This window comes from Piliocolobus tephrosceles, chromosome 21, assembly GCF_002776525.5.
Source record: "Piliocolobus tephrosceles isolate RC106 chromosome 21, ASM277652v3, whole genome shotgun sequence".
NCBI lineage: Eukaryota > Metazoa > Chordata > Mammalia > Primates > Cercopithecidae > Piliocolobus > Piliocolobus tephrosceles.
Genome location: NC_045454.1, coordinates 22,466,797 through 22,484,659, shown reverse-complemented (window position 1 = coordinate 22,484,659; position 17,863 = coordinate 22,466,797). Strand labels below are relative to the sequence as shown.

Sequence of the window (17,863 nt, the reverse complement as noted above, 5' to 3'; positions counted from 1 at the left end):
AATAGAGGAAAAGAACAAAAAAGGCATAAGATATACAGAAAACAAATAAAATGGCAGAAGTTCTACCTTATCAGTAATTACTTAAAATGTAAATGAATTAAACTCTCCAATAAACATGTGGATATTGGCATAATAAATCAAAACCAAGACCCAATGATATGCTGTCTAAACAAGATTTGTTTAGATCTAAAGACACATATAGGTTGAAATTGAAAGGATGGGAAATGTTATCCAATAAAAATAATGATCAAACAAGAGCTGAAGTGGCTATACTAATATTGGACTTAAAGTTAAAAACTATTAAAAGGGCCAGGTACGGTGGCTCACGCCTGTAATCCCAGCACTTTGGGAGGCCGAGGTGGATGAATCATGAGGTCAGGAGTTCAAGACCATCCTGGCCAACACGGTGAAACCCTGTTTCTACTGAAAATACAAAAATTAGCTGGGCATGGTGCCATGTGCCTGTAATCCCAGCTACTCAGGAGGCTGAGGGAGGAGAATCACTTGAACCAGGGAGTCGGAGGTTGCAGTGAACCGAGATCACGCCATTGCACCCCAGCCTGGTGACAGAGTGAAACTCTGTCTCAAAAAAAAAAAAAAAAAGGACTATAAAAGGACAGACATTATATACTGATAAAAGGGTCAGCTTATCAAGAAGATATAACAATTATAATATATATGATCTAACATGACCACTTTTGGGTGGGGTTTTTCCCAAAAATGCAAGGTTGGTTTAATATTTAAAAAATAAATGTAATTCACCATATTAAGAAAATAAAGGAGAAAAGCCATAGGCAGTGCCTGTGTTCATTATAGAGGTGTAATTGTACTAAGTACCCTAAGGACTGTCAAAAATGGTAATATGTGATGTCTGCATGATGGGAAGTCACCATAGTCTGGTGGTTAAATGTATGAGCTCTGGAATCAGACAACCAGGGTTCAAATTCCACCCAGTGTGGAACGTGGGCCACTAGTACACATGTGATACAAGGAAGGTTTTGCAGCTTAAATGCTGTCTTACTAAATTTGTAAAAATAAGTGAAGATAAACTGCCTGCCAGGAAAGAATGTGTTGTGGTGTCCTCATTGCCACCTCGGAAAGCCTAGCAGTCCCCCAGAGATGCTTGGGATACTCGCCTGTCCTGGGTGGCCACAGAAAAGGTGCACCCAGCTCCTGGAACTGAAGAAGAGCTAGGGAGGCCCCTGGAGCAGCTGGTGTTGGAGACTTGGCCTACCAGCCTGGAGGAGTGGGGATAGGTGTTGAGGGTGAACTGGTGTCATCTGCAGCAGTTGTCCAAAAGGAACAGCCTAAAATTCGCCCTGTGGCACTGAGGTGCCTGCAGACATGGTGCCCTGGAAGTGACAATTATGCAGGCTCCTAGAGTTCAGTCTTGGACAGTCCCACCTTGCCACCAAGACTGTCTGGTGCCAAACACCTGCAACCTGTAGTAGGAATGCCAAGAAGTACTAGAGAGTCCTGCTGGGGTTCGGCCTCTGGGCCTCTTGCCCTTCAGTGCTTTTCCTCATGCATTTTCCTGGCAATATGCCCTTAGCTGGGGCACTTTTTCTCTGTCACATGTCCCATGTGTCACGTGCATCAAGCTGAACGTACCTGGTTTGCCATGGAGGTAGCAGCTAGTTAGGAGACCTCTCCAAATGTCATATCTTCCCAGGACCTGACAGCACATAAACTGCCCTTCATAGGCAACTTGCTTAGCAAGCTTTGCCCCCATCCTGATTGCTTGCCTGGCCATGCTATCACGCACTTGTTCAATCCTACACGGTGTGCTCCCCCTTCTGGCTGGGATCACTCTATTTGGCTTTTTGCCTGGTAGTTCTACTGGGATCCTGGTGTCATATACCCCTAAAGGATAGTGTCCCACCAGGAAGCCTCAGTGTTCCTCTCTGGGGATCCTGAGATGACGCTCTGAAAATGACATTGCTGTCTGCTTGTACCACAAAGTGGCCACTCCAGAATGACAAAGATCCCTCCTCCAAGGCACAAATGGACTCTCCTCCCTCATCACCTGATCAGACAGTCACCTTTGAGGGCCTGGGACAGCCACTTACACCTCCCCCCAGATCCTTGCTTAAAGGAGACCGAGATGAAGATACCAGGGGCATGAAGGAAACGGATACTGAAGGAGGAAGATCCTCAGTGTGGGAGAAGACAGAGTTAGAGAAAAGGGACCCCTACAGCAGTGGGAGAGTACGATCAGCATCTAGGTCCCTAGCAACCAACAGAAGCATCACATATTTGGGAGCAGTCCTGGACCCCTGAAGATAAGCCTCTATTCCAATCACTCAGAAGACAGCTGAGGTTAGGTGTTACAGATGTCTTCTATGAGCTCACTCACAAAAGATCGTGCCATCACCAGCCCAGATAGTCCTGCCTGCTGCAGGCTTCCTGCCTCTTCATGGCAGTGAAGGAGGTGCAGCAGGGCTGAATGGCCAGCCACATTCTCCTTCCTGCTGCCAGAGAAAGGAAGAGCTTGATGAAGGCCCTTATCAACTCAGCTCACCAGCCACATTGAAGTCAAAGACAACAACTCACAGAGGAAAGCTTTCAGATACTCTGTCAATGAGAAATTCTCCACTCACATCTGCCAGTTGTAGACTCTGTGAACAGAAATTGTCAATGCCCCTGCTGCTGCCATTGCTGCCCCTATTGCCACTGTTGTGACAGTGAAGAGAGCTGCCCCCATCTCCTACCTTGCCTAAATAGTTACTGCAGAAGGCCTAAGCTTGGAGAACCCTGAACACCAATGGAACCTCAAGGTGGGAGAATAATATTGAGGCCCCTTCAGACAGCAGAGCAGCTCAGCCTGCTTGTTCTCCCTATCTGCTGTAGAGGCCACAGATCCTTTGCCATTGGTCACCTTTTCCTTGCAGATTCCAGAAACTACCAAATTAGCAGTCATTGACTTGACTGGCCTGTTAGGCCACCCGTACTCTTTGCCCCTGTACCTACACGCACATCAGATACTGATCATAAAATGAGACGCACAGTTCCTGACTCTCCTTTTGCTCTTCCTGCTATTTCTCACTTTGGCTTCCAACCTATGTTTGCTATTCCACTTAATAATGAGAACAGGGGCCCTCTGCATTCCAGTCCCTCAGTCATAGTTGCAGGATCCTCTACTTCTGCCTAACCCACATGTCCTAGAACTTTCTCCCTCTCCTTAAAGTTTGCCTTCTGTCATATACACCTGTGCATGTGGATTCTCCTCCCCGTTTCTTACAGATCCCTCCTTAAGTTGCTTGCACCAGTACCCCTGTCTTTACCAGCCAACCCATCACTGCTTCTGCAGTTACTTCTAGCATGCCAGGCAGCCTGTCTGCAGACTGGCTTTCCCAGCCTGCATGGACTGTGTGATAATTGATGTGGATAGTACTCTTCCTGCCAAGCTTTCTTCTTCAGGTCTCCCTCAAGATCTGGGGTGAGCTTCCTCCCATTGGACCAGGCCCATCCCAGTGTGGAGCAGACATCCTCTGCAAAGGCCACCGTCCCCACCAGCCCACCTGCTTTTATGGTCAGCAGCCCTACTTGAACTTCTAAGCTTGTTTTTGATTCAGGAAACACTTATCAGCTGAAATCTTGGGGTCCTGATTCAGGGCCTTGCCAAGAAGCCACTCTCCCCAATGCCCTGTCTTTTCTGGCCCACCTACCACTGATTCTGCAGTCACCTTCACTCCAGTATGCGATCCGTCTTCAGACTCGGTGTCTCCGCCTGACTTTGCCTCTAAGGAAATCAACATGGGTACCATGCCTATTCCCCATCTGTTATCATCCTGTCTCGCCCTGCAATGTTAACAGCTGTTTCCCTTTGAGAAACCTGCCAGTCCCTGAAAACCCTTCATACTTAACCTCTACTGCAGCCCTAGAACCCGATGGCAGCACAACTCATTCAGCTTTTGGGAACTAGACACTCCCATGTCCACTTTGGCATCAATGTCAGCATTCAGCCAGCCCACGGTGATGCCTCAGGTGTTTTACCCATTGGTGTGGCCACTCTTATTCTTGCCATGAAATGCTACCAGAAAGCACAACACTGAGGACTGTTGCTCATTTCTTGCTGATGCCAATCCAAACCAGTTTGTATTTGTGGGATCTGAAGCCCTCATGGATAGTAAAAGCTTTGGGGTCATTGGATCTACCACCCAAAGTCTACCACCACATCTGGATCACTTAGTTTTGGAGCAAAATGACTGGGGGACAGCCAGTACCATAGCTCATGATGGGGGAGGCTTAGACCTGAGCACCAGGGTCATGTCAGCCCTGATGCACCCCTGCTGCAATTGGGGAAGACAGCACTGCTAAGAACAAATCAAATCTGTCCTGGGAAACACTTTCCTTCCCAACTGTAGTTAGAGCACCTGGTGCCGGCCCAGCCAAAACACACCTACCACTACTGGAAGATTCGTCAGCACTGAGAAGGAGTGTTTCAGAAGACATGGCTGTTCCCCCTTTTGTTCAGATCACCTGGGACCTGTCTAGCCAGAGCACTTGTGTTCCAGTGGAAGGGACCAGCACCACACCTGTGCTGAGATCCTTCTCTTCCTGCCCCCAGTCAAGCCACCTGGGGCACACCTAACTATACCTATTGCAGTCTAAGGGACCAGCACTGTATCTATGCTTGGATGCCATTACGTTCCTACCTATAGCCAGAACACCTGAATTCCACCTGTCCAGGGCACATGTGTTGCAATGGAAGGGGCCAACATCATAACTATTTTTGGAAAGTTCTCTTCCTGCATATGGTCTAAGTATTGGGGCCCACCTGGCCAGAGCAAACCTGCTGGAGATACCTGCACCACTGAGAAGTGATATATCTGTTCATTCCTTCCATCAGACACCTAGGGCCCACCTGTGCTGTTTGAAGGGCTGGCATTTCACCTGTGATTGGAGATGCTACTGGCAGAGGACCTGGAGTACACAGTCTGGAGCACAGGCGATACTCTGGGAGGAGGCAGCCCCATTTCTGTGCTCCAGGGTATTTGTATGCTCACCATCATTCACCACTGCTGGTGTGGTCATGCTTAGGGCACATCTGATACAGTCTCACAGGAGAACACCATGCATACACTTTTAGGGAGACACTTCTATTCCTACACCCACTCAGAATACCTGGGCTCTATCTAGACAAAGTAGCCCTTTGACTTGGTGTAGTGAACACCACTGAGAAAATACCTGGTTATGGGCCAGTTTTCCATTAGTCTTAGACTGGCAGGACCCCGTGCTGCCTATAGCTATCCCCTTTTGTCTTGCCCATTTGCCTTAACAAGCCCCATTCTTTCTTTCCCAGATTGCTATACAAATATAATATAATATAACATAATATAATGTAATATAATATAGACTTGTTCTTGTTCATTAATCCTGTGCTAAGCTTCAGCACTTTTGCTCCAGCTTTCAGAGCAAATGTACCTCCAGCGTGAGCATGGAAGCAGCAGTCTTGCTTAAGGCACCTTTGTCACCTGCCCAGGCTTCCTTTGGAGATCGAAGTTTAGGATCACCAACTCATTCATTTTCTTCTAGTGAAAGAAACAATATCTCATCAGCTCTAAGCAAAAGCTATCCAGAAGTAGCTGGTAGTGGTCGGGGACCACAACTTGCCATAAATGGACCTTGCTCCATTAGGAAGAGGCTCTGCCTCTTCTAGTTATGTCAAACAAACTTAACCTGCCCTCTGTTATCCTAAAGAAAGCTGGCAGCCCAACCCTTCAGGGTGTTTTGTATATATATTAAAGGGTGTGGGTTCAGATGAGACTGGTCAGAAGTCAATACACTGGCCTTGAGGCGGTCTACTGTGGAAAGAAGAAAAAGATCAGTAAGTATCCACCACACCACACCCAGTTTCAACTGTCAGTCTGGTAGAACCAAGCTATGGGCCAGTTTTCCTCCCGTCTTACACTGGCAGGACCCCGTGCTGCCTGTAGCTGCCTCCTTTTGTCTGGCCCATTTGCCTCTGTGGGCCCTTTTTTCTTTCCTTCCTAGATTGATAAACACACACACACACACACACACACATTATATGTATGTGCATATGTATATATACACACACATATACATTATGTGTATGTGTATTACATATATACATCGTGTGTGTGTGTGTGTATATATAGAGAGAGAGAGAATGCCTTGTTTTTGTTCATTGATCCTCCTGCTCACATGTCTTTTCTCTTTTACTCAATTGTGGAAGAAGAATTTACTTCTATAAGTGGTGCTGTGTTGAGGCAGATGTAACTTTTCTTTTTTTTTTTTTTTTGAGGCGGAGTCTCGCTCTGTCGCCCGGGCTGGAGTGCAGTGGCCGGATCTCAGCTCACTGCAAGCTCCGCCTCCCGGGTTTACGCCACTCTCCTGCCTCAGCCTCCCGAGTAGCTGGGACTACAGGCGCCAGCCACCTCGCCCGGCTAGCTTTTTGTTAGAGACGGGGTTTCACCGTGTTAGCCAGGATGGTCTCAAACTCCTGACCTCATGATCCGCCCGTCTCGGCCTCCCAAAGTGCTGGGATTACAGGCTTGAGCCACCGCACCCGGCCAATGTAACTTTTCAAAGTTCTGTGGCTCAGCAAGTAGGATGTGGTGTAGCCACACTTTACAACTGCACAGGCTGACATCTGACATCTCTGTGTTTTGATGTAAGGGATAGCAGCCATGAGGAAGAGAAGCTCAAAGGAGGAAGGGATAGGTGACTCGCCCTTGCCTTTTCCTTCTTTGCTTCTCTCCCATCACTCTGATTTGGTCATAGGCCAGACCACCCCTGATGTGTGTTAGGGAAACAAACTTAACAAATTTGGTCTTTTGAAAATAATTAAATGTCTCCTTTGTGTCTTTCTCTTTCATTTAGACTTAAGAAAATCATCCCCACATATTCACACCTTGACCAGAGAGGATGGGTATGGCATAGAGGCCCTTATGTCTAGAAGAAAAAAAGGAAGGAAAAGCTCATGGCTCCTTTGTGATTATTGGAAATTTTAAGTCTAGGATGTCACATATTATATAGAAGTGTTTTCATGCTCCATGAAAATTCAGAAAAGATTATTTTTTCAAGAAAATACCTAGATAAGGTCTATTTGGAAAAGTAATTGGTCTGGCTCTAGTATAAAACCCTAAAATGGCAAATTACAGTCCTTACCATTTTATCCAAATCTAGCTGTCTGTGGAGTCCTGCTGCGTCTCCACTAGATTTAATTCCTGAAAATACAATCTTTCCTAAGATTATTCATGGTTCAGGAGAACCAGCTGAAGCTGGGGGGAAAAGAAAAATATAAGCATTTCATTTAGCTTACACATATTATTTTACTAAATATTTATTCAGAGTTGATTCTACACTAGATATTATGCTTGAGCCTAGTGACATATAGCTGAAAGGCATCTATTGCCTCAATGGAATTTACAATATAGTAGGATTGACGGGTGAATATATCAAAAGTAAAATTGGAGGGGTTACTAGTAGGGATATGGGAGCAGTAAGAACACTAAACTAAGAATATCATTTCTTCAGAAACTAACAGAACTAGACTAACAACAACGAACAAAAAAAATAGTAAATCCTTCCTTAACGATAATTACTTTAAATATAAATAGATTAAATTTCTCAATCAAAAGACACAGAGTAGCTGGATGGATAAAAAGAATTACCACCAGGTGCGGTGGCTCACTAATCCCAGCACTTTGGGAGGCCGAGGCGGGCAGATCACGAGGTCGGGAGATTGAGACTACGGTGAAACCCTGTCTCTACTAAAAATATAAAAAATTAGCCGGGCGTGGTGGCAGGCGCCTATAGTCCCAGCTACTCAGGAGGCTGAGGCAGGAGAATGGCGTGAACCCAGGAGGCGGAGCTTGCAGTGAGCCGAGATTGCGCCACTGCACTCCAGCCTGGGTGACAAAGCAAGACTTCATCTCAAAAAACAAAAAAAAGAATTACCCAACTACATTCTGTTTACAGGAAACTCACTTTAGATTTAAGGACATATATCGTTTGAAATTGAATGAATGGAAAAAGATATTCCATGAATAGTAACCAGAAGTGAGTCAGGTGGCTACACTTATATTGGACAAAGTAGACTTTAAGTCAAAAACTACCATAAGAGACAGAGAAGGACATTATATAATGATACATGGGTCAATTCATCAGGAAAATATAACAATTATAAATATATATGAACCAAACATAAGAACACCTAAATATATAAAGCAAACATTGACAGGACTAAAGTGAGAAATAGACAATAATAGGAGACTTCAATTCCTGACTTTCTGTATGAATAGAAAGAACATGCAGACAGAAGATCAATTAGTAAACAGAAGACTTAAACAACACTGAAGACCAAATAGACCTAACAGGCATATACAGAACATCTCACTCAATAGCAACAGAATACACATTATTCTCAAGCCCACATAAAATATTCTCGGGTATAGATCAATTACAATTTTATCTAGATCTGGCTGGCTGTCAAGTCCTGCTATGTCTCCACTAGACTTAATTGCTGAAAATATAGTCTTTTCTAAGATAATTCACAGTTTAGGAGAGCCAGCTGAAACTGAGGGGAAAAGATCAAATAACAAATTTAAGAAGATCATATCAAGTATCTTATCTGAGCCAAATGGAATGAAACTAGAAATCAACACCAGAAGGAAAACTGGAAAATTCACGTATATGTGGAAATTGAACATTGAAGAGGAGAGTACACTTCCAAACTCATTTTATGAGGCCAGCACTACCCTGACACCAATGCCAAAGACAGCACAAGAAAAGAAGACTATTGGCCAATATCCCTGATGAACACAGATGCAAAAATCCTTAGCAAAATATTAGCAAATTGAATTTAACAGCACATTAAAATAATCAGATACCATAATCAAGTGGGATTTATCCCTGAGATGCAAGTATGGTTCAATATATGAAAATCAATTAATGTGATTTACTGTATTAACATAATAAAGGATAAAAATCATTTTATGTGGCTCTGAAACCCAATGGCAGCACAACTCCATCAGCTTTTGGAAATTGGAATATGCAGAAAAGGCATTTGATGAAATTCAACACCCTTTCGTAAGAAAAAAATATCTCAACAAATTAGATTAGACAGGATGTATCTCAACACAGTAAAGGCCAATAGGAAAAGGCCATAGCTAACATACAGTCAACAGTAAAAAACTGAAAGCTTTTCCTCTAAAATTAGGAACAAGGCAAGGACTCCTGCTCTTACTACTTCCATTTAACTTACTACTGGAAGTCCTGGCCAGAGCAATTAAGCCAGTAAAATAAATAAAAGTCATCCAAATTAGAAAGAAAGATGTAAAATTGTCTGTGTTTGCAGATGATGTGATCGTACATATTGAGAATTCTAAAGAATCCATAAGAAAACTGAGAACTCAGCCCAGGCACGGTGGCTCACACCTGTAATTCCAGCACTTTGGAAGGCCTAGGTGGGCAGACCATGGGGTCAGGAATTCAAGACCATCCTGGCCAACATGGTGAAACTCCATCTCTACTAAAAATACAAAAATTAGCTGGGTGTGGTGGCAGGCACCTGTAATCCCAGCTACTCGGGAGGCTGAGGCAGGAGAATCGTTTGAACCCAGGAGGAGGCAGAGGTTGTAGTGAGCCGAGATTGGACCATTGCACTCTAGCCTGGGAGACAAAGTGAGACTCTGTCTCACAACAAAACAGCTGGGCATGGTGGCTCATGCCTGTAATCCCAGCACTTTGAGAGGCCAAGGCAGGCGGATCATAAAGTCAAAAGATCGAGACCATCCTGGCCAACATGGTGAATCCCTGTCTCTACTAAAAATACAAAAAAAATTAGCTGGGCATGGTGGTGCGCGCCTGTAGTCCCAGCTACTCAGGAGGCTGAGGCAGGAGAATCACTTGAACCTGGAAGGTGGGGGTTGCAATGAGCGGAGATCACGCCATTGCACTCCAACCTGGGTGACAGAGCGAGACTCCATCTAAAAAAAAAAATACTGTTCAAAAAAGGCAGAATTCAGAAAATGAAAAGGTAAACCTTAACAAGAAAAAATATTTGCAAAATATGTATCTAACAGGGCCGGGCGCGGTGGCTCAAGCCTGTAATCCCAGCACTTTGGGAGGCCGAGATGGGTGGATCATGAGGTCAGAAGATCGAGACCATCCTGGCTAACACAGTGAAACCCCGTCTCTACTAAAAAATACAAAAAACCAGCTGGGCGAGGTGGCGGGCGCCTGTAGTCCCAGCTACTTGGGAGGCTGAGGCAGGAGAATGGCGTAAACCCGGGAGGCGGAGCTTGCAGTGAGCTGAGATCCGGCCACTGCACTCCAGCCTGGGCGACAGAGTGAGACTCCGTCTCAAAAAAAAATGTATCTAACAAAGGACTGCTACAACTCAATTATAAAACATCAGGCCATTGAATAAAAATTGGCAAACTTTTAGCTATACTGACCAAAAGGAGAAAAGATTCAAATTACCAAAATCAGAAATGAAAGAGGAAATGTTACTACCAACATTATAGAAATTAAAAGAACTATAAAGGAATACTAGAACAATTTTATACCTAGAAATTATATAATTTGGGTGAAATGGACAAATCCCTAGAATCATAGAAACTATGAAAGCTAACTTGAGAAGAAATAGGATAATCTAAACAGGCATACAACAAGTGAGGAGTAATTAATTCATAATTTAAAAAATCACCCACAAAATATTCCAGTTCCAGGCCAGGAGCAGTGGCTCACCCCTGTAATCCCAGCACTGTGGGAGGCCAAGGCAGGCAGATCACTTGAGGTCAGTAGTTCAAGACCAACCTGGCCGGCATGGTGAAACCTATCTCTACTAAAAATACAAAAAAAAAAAAAAAAAAATTTGCCAGGTGTGCTGGTGCATGCCTGTAGTCCCAGCTACTCAGGAGGCTGAGGCAGGAGAATCGCTTGAACCCAGGATGGGGAGGCTGCAGTGATCCAAGATCACTCCACTGCACTGCACTCCAGCCTGGGCAACAGAGCAAGACTCCATCTAAAAAAAAAAAAAAAAAACTTCCAGGTCCAGATGACTGAATTTTGTTAAACATTTAACAAATAATTAATACCAATTCTTTGTGAACTGTTCATTTTATGGATAGTTAACTCATTTTATGAAACCAGTATTATCTTGATACCAAAACAAGACAAAGACATCATAAAAAGAGAAAAGTACAGGCCAATATGATTCTTATAAATATGGATGCAAAACTCTCAACAGAGTACTAGTAAACAAAGCCCAACAATATGTAAAAAGAATGTATGCCAGCAATGCAAGGTTGGTTTAACATCCAAAAATAAACTATTGTAATACATAATATCAGTAGAACAAAAAACAAATCATATGGTCATTTCAACACATGCAGAAGAAGCATATCACAAAATTCAACATCTTTTCATAATAGTAATTTTTAAATTATTTTTATTTTTCAATATAGAGATGGAGTTTTGCCATGTTGCCCAGGCTGGTCTCAAACTGCTGAGCTCAAGTGATCTGCTGGCCTTGGCATTCCAAAGTGCTAGGATTACAGGTGTGAGCCATCATGCCTGGCCATAATAATAATTTTTTAAAACTCAACAAAGTAGTAATAAAAATGAACTTCCTCAACCTGATAAGAGCAAGTACAAAAAACCCACGGCAAACATCATAATGATTAAAGTTGGATGCTTTCCCTCTAAGTTTAAGAACAAGATTATAGGCTGGGCATAGTGGCTCATGTCTGTAATCCTACCACTTTGGGAGGCTGAGGCAGGCAGATTGCTTGAGCCCAGGAGTTCGAGACCAGCCTGGGCAACATGGCAAAACCCTGTCTCTACAAAAATTACAAAAAAATTAGCCAGGCATGGTGGTGGGCACCTGTAGTCCCAACTACTTGGGAGGCTGAGGTGGGAGGATCACCTGAGCCCAGGAGGTCAAGGCTGTGGTAAGCTGTAATTATGCCACTGCATTCCAGACTGGGTGACAAAGTAAGACTCTGTCTCAAAAAACAAACAAACAAACAAAACAAAACAAAAAAACAAGATTATAATGTCTACTCTCATCACTTTTATTTATTATTGTACTTGAGTCTGTAGCTAGGGAAATTTGCAGATTAGAGTTATTTTGTGGGAAATGTCCAAAAGAATCCAATGAAAAATCTATTAGAACTAATAAACTAGTTCAGCAGTATTATAAGATATAAATTGATATATAAAAATCAATTGTATTTGTATACACTTGCAATGAATCATCCAAAACTAAAATTAAGTAAACAATTTCATTTACAGTAACATCATAAAGAATAAAACATTTAGGAATAAATTTAACAAAAACATTTTCAATATATACTCTGAAAACTACAAAACATTGTTTAAAGAGAGTCAAAAATATCGGCTGGGCACGGTGGCTCAAGCCTGTAATCCCAGCACTTTGGGAGGCCGAGACGGGCAGATCACGAGGTCAGGAGATCGAGACCATCCTTGCTAATACGGTGAAACCCCGTCTCTACCAAAAAAATACAAAAAACTAGCCGGGCGACGAGGCGGGCGCCTGTAGTCCCAGCTACTCGGGAGGCTGAGGCAGGAGAATGGCGTAAACCCAGGAGGCGGAGCTTGCAGTGAGCTGAGATCCAGCCACTGCACTCCAGCCTGGGCGACAGAGCGAGACTGTCTCAAAAAAAAAAAAAAAGAGAGAGAATCAAAAATATCTACAGAATAGGAAAAAGAATGCACATTCACAAATAAGAAGGCTTGATATTGTTAAGATGACAATATTCCCCAAACTGATCTACAGATTCAATGCCGACTCTAGCAGAATCCCAGCTGACCACTTTGCAGAAAGTGATAAGCTGATTGTAAAATTCATATGGAATCACAAGGAACCCTAAGTAGCCAAACAGTTTGAAAAAGAAAAACAGCCGGGCATGGTGGCTCACGCCTGTGATTCCAGCACTTTGGGAGGCCAAGGCGGGCAGATCACCTGAGGTCAGGAGTTCGAGATCAGCCTGACCAACATGGCGAAATCCCATCCCTACTAAAAGTACAAAAACTAGGCCAGGTGTGGTGGCTCATGCCTGTAATCGCAGCATTTTGGGAGGCCAAGGCGGGCGGATCACAAGATCAAGAGGTTGAGACCATCCTGGCCAACATGGTGAAACCCCATCTCTACTAAAAATATAAAAATTAGGCAGGTGTGGTGGCACGTGCCTATAATCCCAGCTACTGGAGAGGCTGCGGCAGAAGAATTGCCTGAATCAGGGAGTTGAAGGTTGCAGTGAGCCGAGATCACGCCACTGCACTCTAGCCTGGGTGACAGAGTGAGACTCCATCTCAAAAAAATAAAAAAAGAAAGAGAAAGAAGAAGAAAGGAAGGGAGGAAGGGAGGGAGGGAGGAAACCAAAGTAGGAGAACTCACACTTACTGATTTCAAAACTTACTGCAATGGGCCAGGCATGGTGGTTCATGCCTGTAATCCCAGCACTTTGGGAGGCCAAGGTGGGAGCATTGCTTGAAGCTGGGAGGTCAAGGCTACAGTGAGCCATGCTCATATCACTGCACCCCAGCCTGGATGACACAGCAAGACCCTGTCTCAAAAAAAAACAAAAAACAAAAGTTATTGCAATATAATAGTAATCAAGACTGTGTGGTGTTGGCACAAGGATAGACATACAGATCAATAAAATAGAATTGAGTGTCTACAATTGCATGAAATAAACCCATAAATCTTCTGTTCGATTTTTTAATTATTTCAATCATTTTATTACATTTCTCTGATAAATTTCTGAATTGCTTTTCAGTATTATCTTGGAAATCACTGTGTTGCCTTAAAACTGCTGTTTTGAATTCCTGATCATAGAGCTTGCCTATTGTCATCTTGCTAGGATTGGTCACTGGCTCTTTACTTTGTCCTTTTGGGGAGGTCATGGTTCCCTGTCTGCTATTGTTTCTTATGGATCTACATCTATGTCTTTGCACTGAAGGATATGTTAGTAATTCCAGCTTTCTCTGTCTGGTTTGTTTTTGTTTTTCTTAGATATGTTTGCTTAGAGATTCTTTGCAGTTTATCTGTTGAGTATCTTTTTTACTAGGTCACTCTCTCCTTTATGGTGCTAGGTGGCACCTTAAGCCCAGGTATGTCGTTGCTCTAGCAAACATTTTGAGATCTGCCCATCCTGAATGAGGGAGTCCCAAAGGGGCTACCCTGGCAGGGTAGGAAGGCTGGCTAGGGGTTTCTGCCCAGGAGACCCTCTCATCTGAGTTCTGGGATATTGCTGGTGATTTTCTTTGTGCTGGATATTTGTTTCTGTGTTCTGTGGTGAGAGTGAAGCCAGCTTGCTTCTACTCCACCATTTTGGACCTAGTACCAGTGCAAAACCCATATATCTTTGGTCAACTGATTTTTTTGTTTTTTTGGGTTTTTTTGAGACGGAGTCTCGCTCTGTCGCCCAGGCTGGAGTGCAGTGGCCGGATCTCAGCTCACTGCAAGCTCCGCCTCCTGGGTTTATGCCATTATCCTGCCTCAGCCTCCAGAGTATCTGGGACTACAGGCGCCCGCCACCTCGCCCGGCTAGTTTTTTTGTATTTTTTTAGTAGAGACGGGGTTTCATTGTGTTAGCCAGGATGGTCTCGATCTCCTGACCTCATGATCCACCCGCCTCGGCCTCCCAAAGTGCTGGGATTACAGGCTTGAGCCACCGCGCCCGGTCTGTCAACTGATTTTTTAATAAAGGTGCTAAGACCATTCAATGAGGGAAAAGTAATCTTTCAACAAATAGTGCTGGGGCAACTGGATAGTCACACACAGAAGAATAAAGTTGGACCATTGCCTTGCACCGTATACAAAAATTAACTCAATGTGAATTGACTACATAAATTAAGAGTTAAAACTATAAAACTCTTAGAAGAAAACATATAGAAAAAGCTTCATGACATTGATTTTGGGAATGGTTTCTTAGACGTGGCAGCAAATAACAAGCAAAAGATAAACTAGATAAATTTTTTCCTACATCAAAATGAATAACTTTTGTGCTTCAAAAGATACCATCAAGAAATTGAAAATAAAACCCATAGAATGGGGAAAAAAATATTTGCAAATCATATATGCGATAAGAGGCTTGTATTCATAATGTATAAATAACTCTTACAACTCAATAATAAAAGATAAAAACCTATTTAAAAATAAGCAAAGGATACGAATAGACATTTCTCCAAAGAAGACATACAAATGGTCAATTTGCAAACAAAAAGATGGTTAGCAACATTAGTCATTAGAGAAATGCAAATCAAAACCACAATGATGTGTCATTTCATACCCACTAGGATGGCTAGAATCAAAAAGTCAAATAAGCAAAAACCTGGGGAAATTTGAACCTGGAACCTCAAACACTGTTGGTGGGAATGTTGAGCTACTTTGGAAAACAATCTGTCAGTTTCTCAAACTATCAAAAAGAGTTACTGTATTACCTAGTAATTCTACTTTGAAGCATGTACCCAAGATAAATGAAAGCAACCCATGCCCACACAAAAACTTGTATATGAGTGTTTGCAGCATTTTTCGTAATGGCTGAAAGATAGAAACAATCCAAAGTGATTAATGGGTAAACAAAAGTGGTATATCCGTATAACAGAATGTTATTTGGTCATAAAAACGCATATTATTTGGCCATAAAAACATCTGTGCTACAACATGGATGAATCTTGAAAACATTATGCCAAGTGAAAAAAGCCAGACACAAAAGACCATATATCATACGGTTCTATTTATATGAAATGTCCAGAACAGGAGATCCATAGAAACAGAAAACAGATCAGTGGGTTCCAAGAGTTGAAGGATATAGACTCATAGCTGAAAAGTAGAGGGTTTTCTTGAGGTGATAAAAGGTTCTAAAATGGACTCTGGTGATGGTTGTACATATCTATGAATATATTACAAAACACTGAATTATACACTTTGATTGAGTACGTTATATGGCTATGTGAACTACATCTCAATAAAGTGTAAAAACATAACAAGAATTACCAATATCATGAATAAAAATGGGGCATGAATGCAGATCTGAAAGATATTAAAGGAACAAAAAGGAACTAAAAATATCTTTCCAAAAAGAAAACAGCAGGTCCAAATTATTTTAATGGTGAATTCTATGAAACATATAAGAAAGATGTTTTACCAGCATTAAACATACTCCTTCAGAGAATAGAGAAAGCAATTTTTCCTAACTCATTCTGTATAACTGACATTACCCTAATATAAAAACCGAGCAAGAAAGGGATACAACAGATTAATAAACCTCATGAAAATAGACATAAAATTCTTTTTTATTTTCTTCTTCTCGCTCTGTCAGCCAGGCTGGAGTGCAGTGGCGTGATCTCGGCTTACTGCAACCTCTGCCTCCCAGGTTCAAGCAATTCTCCTCTCTCAGCCTCCCAAGTAGTTGTAACTACAGGCATGCACTACCATACCTGATTAATTTTTGTATTTTTAGTAGAGACAGGGTTTTACCATGTTGAACAGGCTGGTCTTGAACTCCTGACCTCAGGTGATCCACCCACCTCAGCCTCCCAAAGTGCTGGGATTACAGGCGTGAGCCACTATGCCCGGCCAACATAAAATTCTTTCACAACATCTTGGAAATTAAATTCAACCAAACAGAAAAGAATGACTTAGCATGACCAAGTGGGGTTTGTCCCAGGTATGTAAGGTTGGTCTAACACTCAAAATTAAAAATGTAATTCACCATATTAAGAGAACAAACAAAAAGTCATATGATTATCTCAATAGCTTTGGACAAAGTAATTGAAAAAAATTTTAATTCTGGATATCAATCCCTTCTCAAATATATGACTTACAAGTATTTTTTTCAATTGCCTGGGTTGTCTTTTCACTCTGTTAGATAGTGTCTTTTGATGCACAAAACTTTTTAACATGTATTTTTTTGTGGCCTGGCACATTTGTTTTTGTAGTTATGGCAAGAGTTCTTAGATTAATTTTAATACACCTTTGACTCCAGACACAATAGCTCATAAGCAATCATTACTTAATTTATAAAAACATCTCTTCTGGCCGGGCGCGGTGGCTCAAGCCTGTAATCCCAGCACTTTGGGAGGCCGAGACGGGCGGATCACGAGGTCAGCAGATCCAGACCATCCTGGCTAACATGGTGAAACCCCGTCTCTACCAAAAAATACAAAAAACTAGCCGGGCGAGGTGGCGGGCGCCTGTAGTCCCAGCTACTCGGGAGGCTGAGGCAGGAGAATGGCGTGAACCCGGGAGGCGGAGCTTGCAGTGAGCTGAGATCTGGCCACTGCACTCCAGCCTGGGCGACAGAGCGAGACTCCGCCTCAAAAAAAAAAAAAAAAAAAAAAAAAAAACATCTCTTCTATGACAACATGGGTTTCAAGTAATACTTTTATTTTTCTTTCCAACTTTTATATTAGGTTTAGGGGAGTACATATTGCAGATTTGTGACATGGGTTGAAAAAATTTAACACCTCTTTCAAAAAATTTCTCAGTATAGAAAGAATTGAAGGGAGCAGCCTTTACATGATAAAGCACATCTATAAAAGCCTTAAGTTAATCACACACTGAGCACTTCCCCCCCCCCCCATCAGGAGTTGGAAAAGGTTATCTATTGTCTCCACTTGTATTAAACATTTTACTGGAGATCACAGTAACTGTAAAAGGTAAGAAAAATAAAATCATACAGATTAAAAAGAAAAAAGTCCCTTTATGCATAGAAAACATAATTGTATATGTAGAAAACACTACCTGATATACAAAGAAACTACAAGAGATAAGAAGGGAATTTACTGAGGTGCCATATAAAAAAGCAATTACTTTTGCTGTATCCGACTACATACCAATAGATACATAGACATAGAT

The 17,863-nt window shown here is 42.5% G+C and overlaps 1 long non-coding RNA gene across 1 annotated transcript; it reads right to left on the bottom strand.

Annotated features, from left to right (window-relative positions):
* Window positions 1-5,538: 5,538 nt before the first annotated feature.
* On the bottom strand, window positions 5,539-13,503 carry LOC111529915. The gene is made up of 3 exons (XR_002727641.1): window positions 13,419-13,503; window positions 7,138-7,250; window positions 5,539-5,807 (listed from the first exon to the last, which is right to left on the bottom strand). It is a non-coding gene; the product is annotated as an uncharacterized LOC111529915 (long non-coding RNA).
* Between the last annotated feature and the right edge of the window lie 4,360 nt (window positions 13,504-17,863).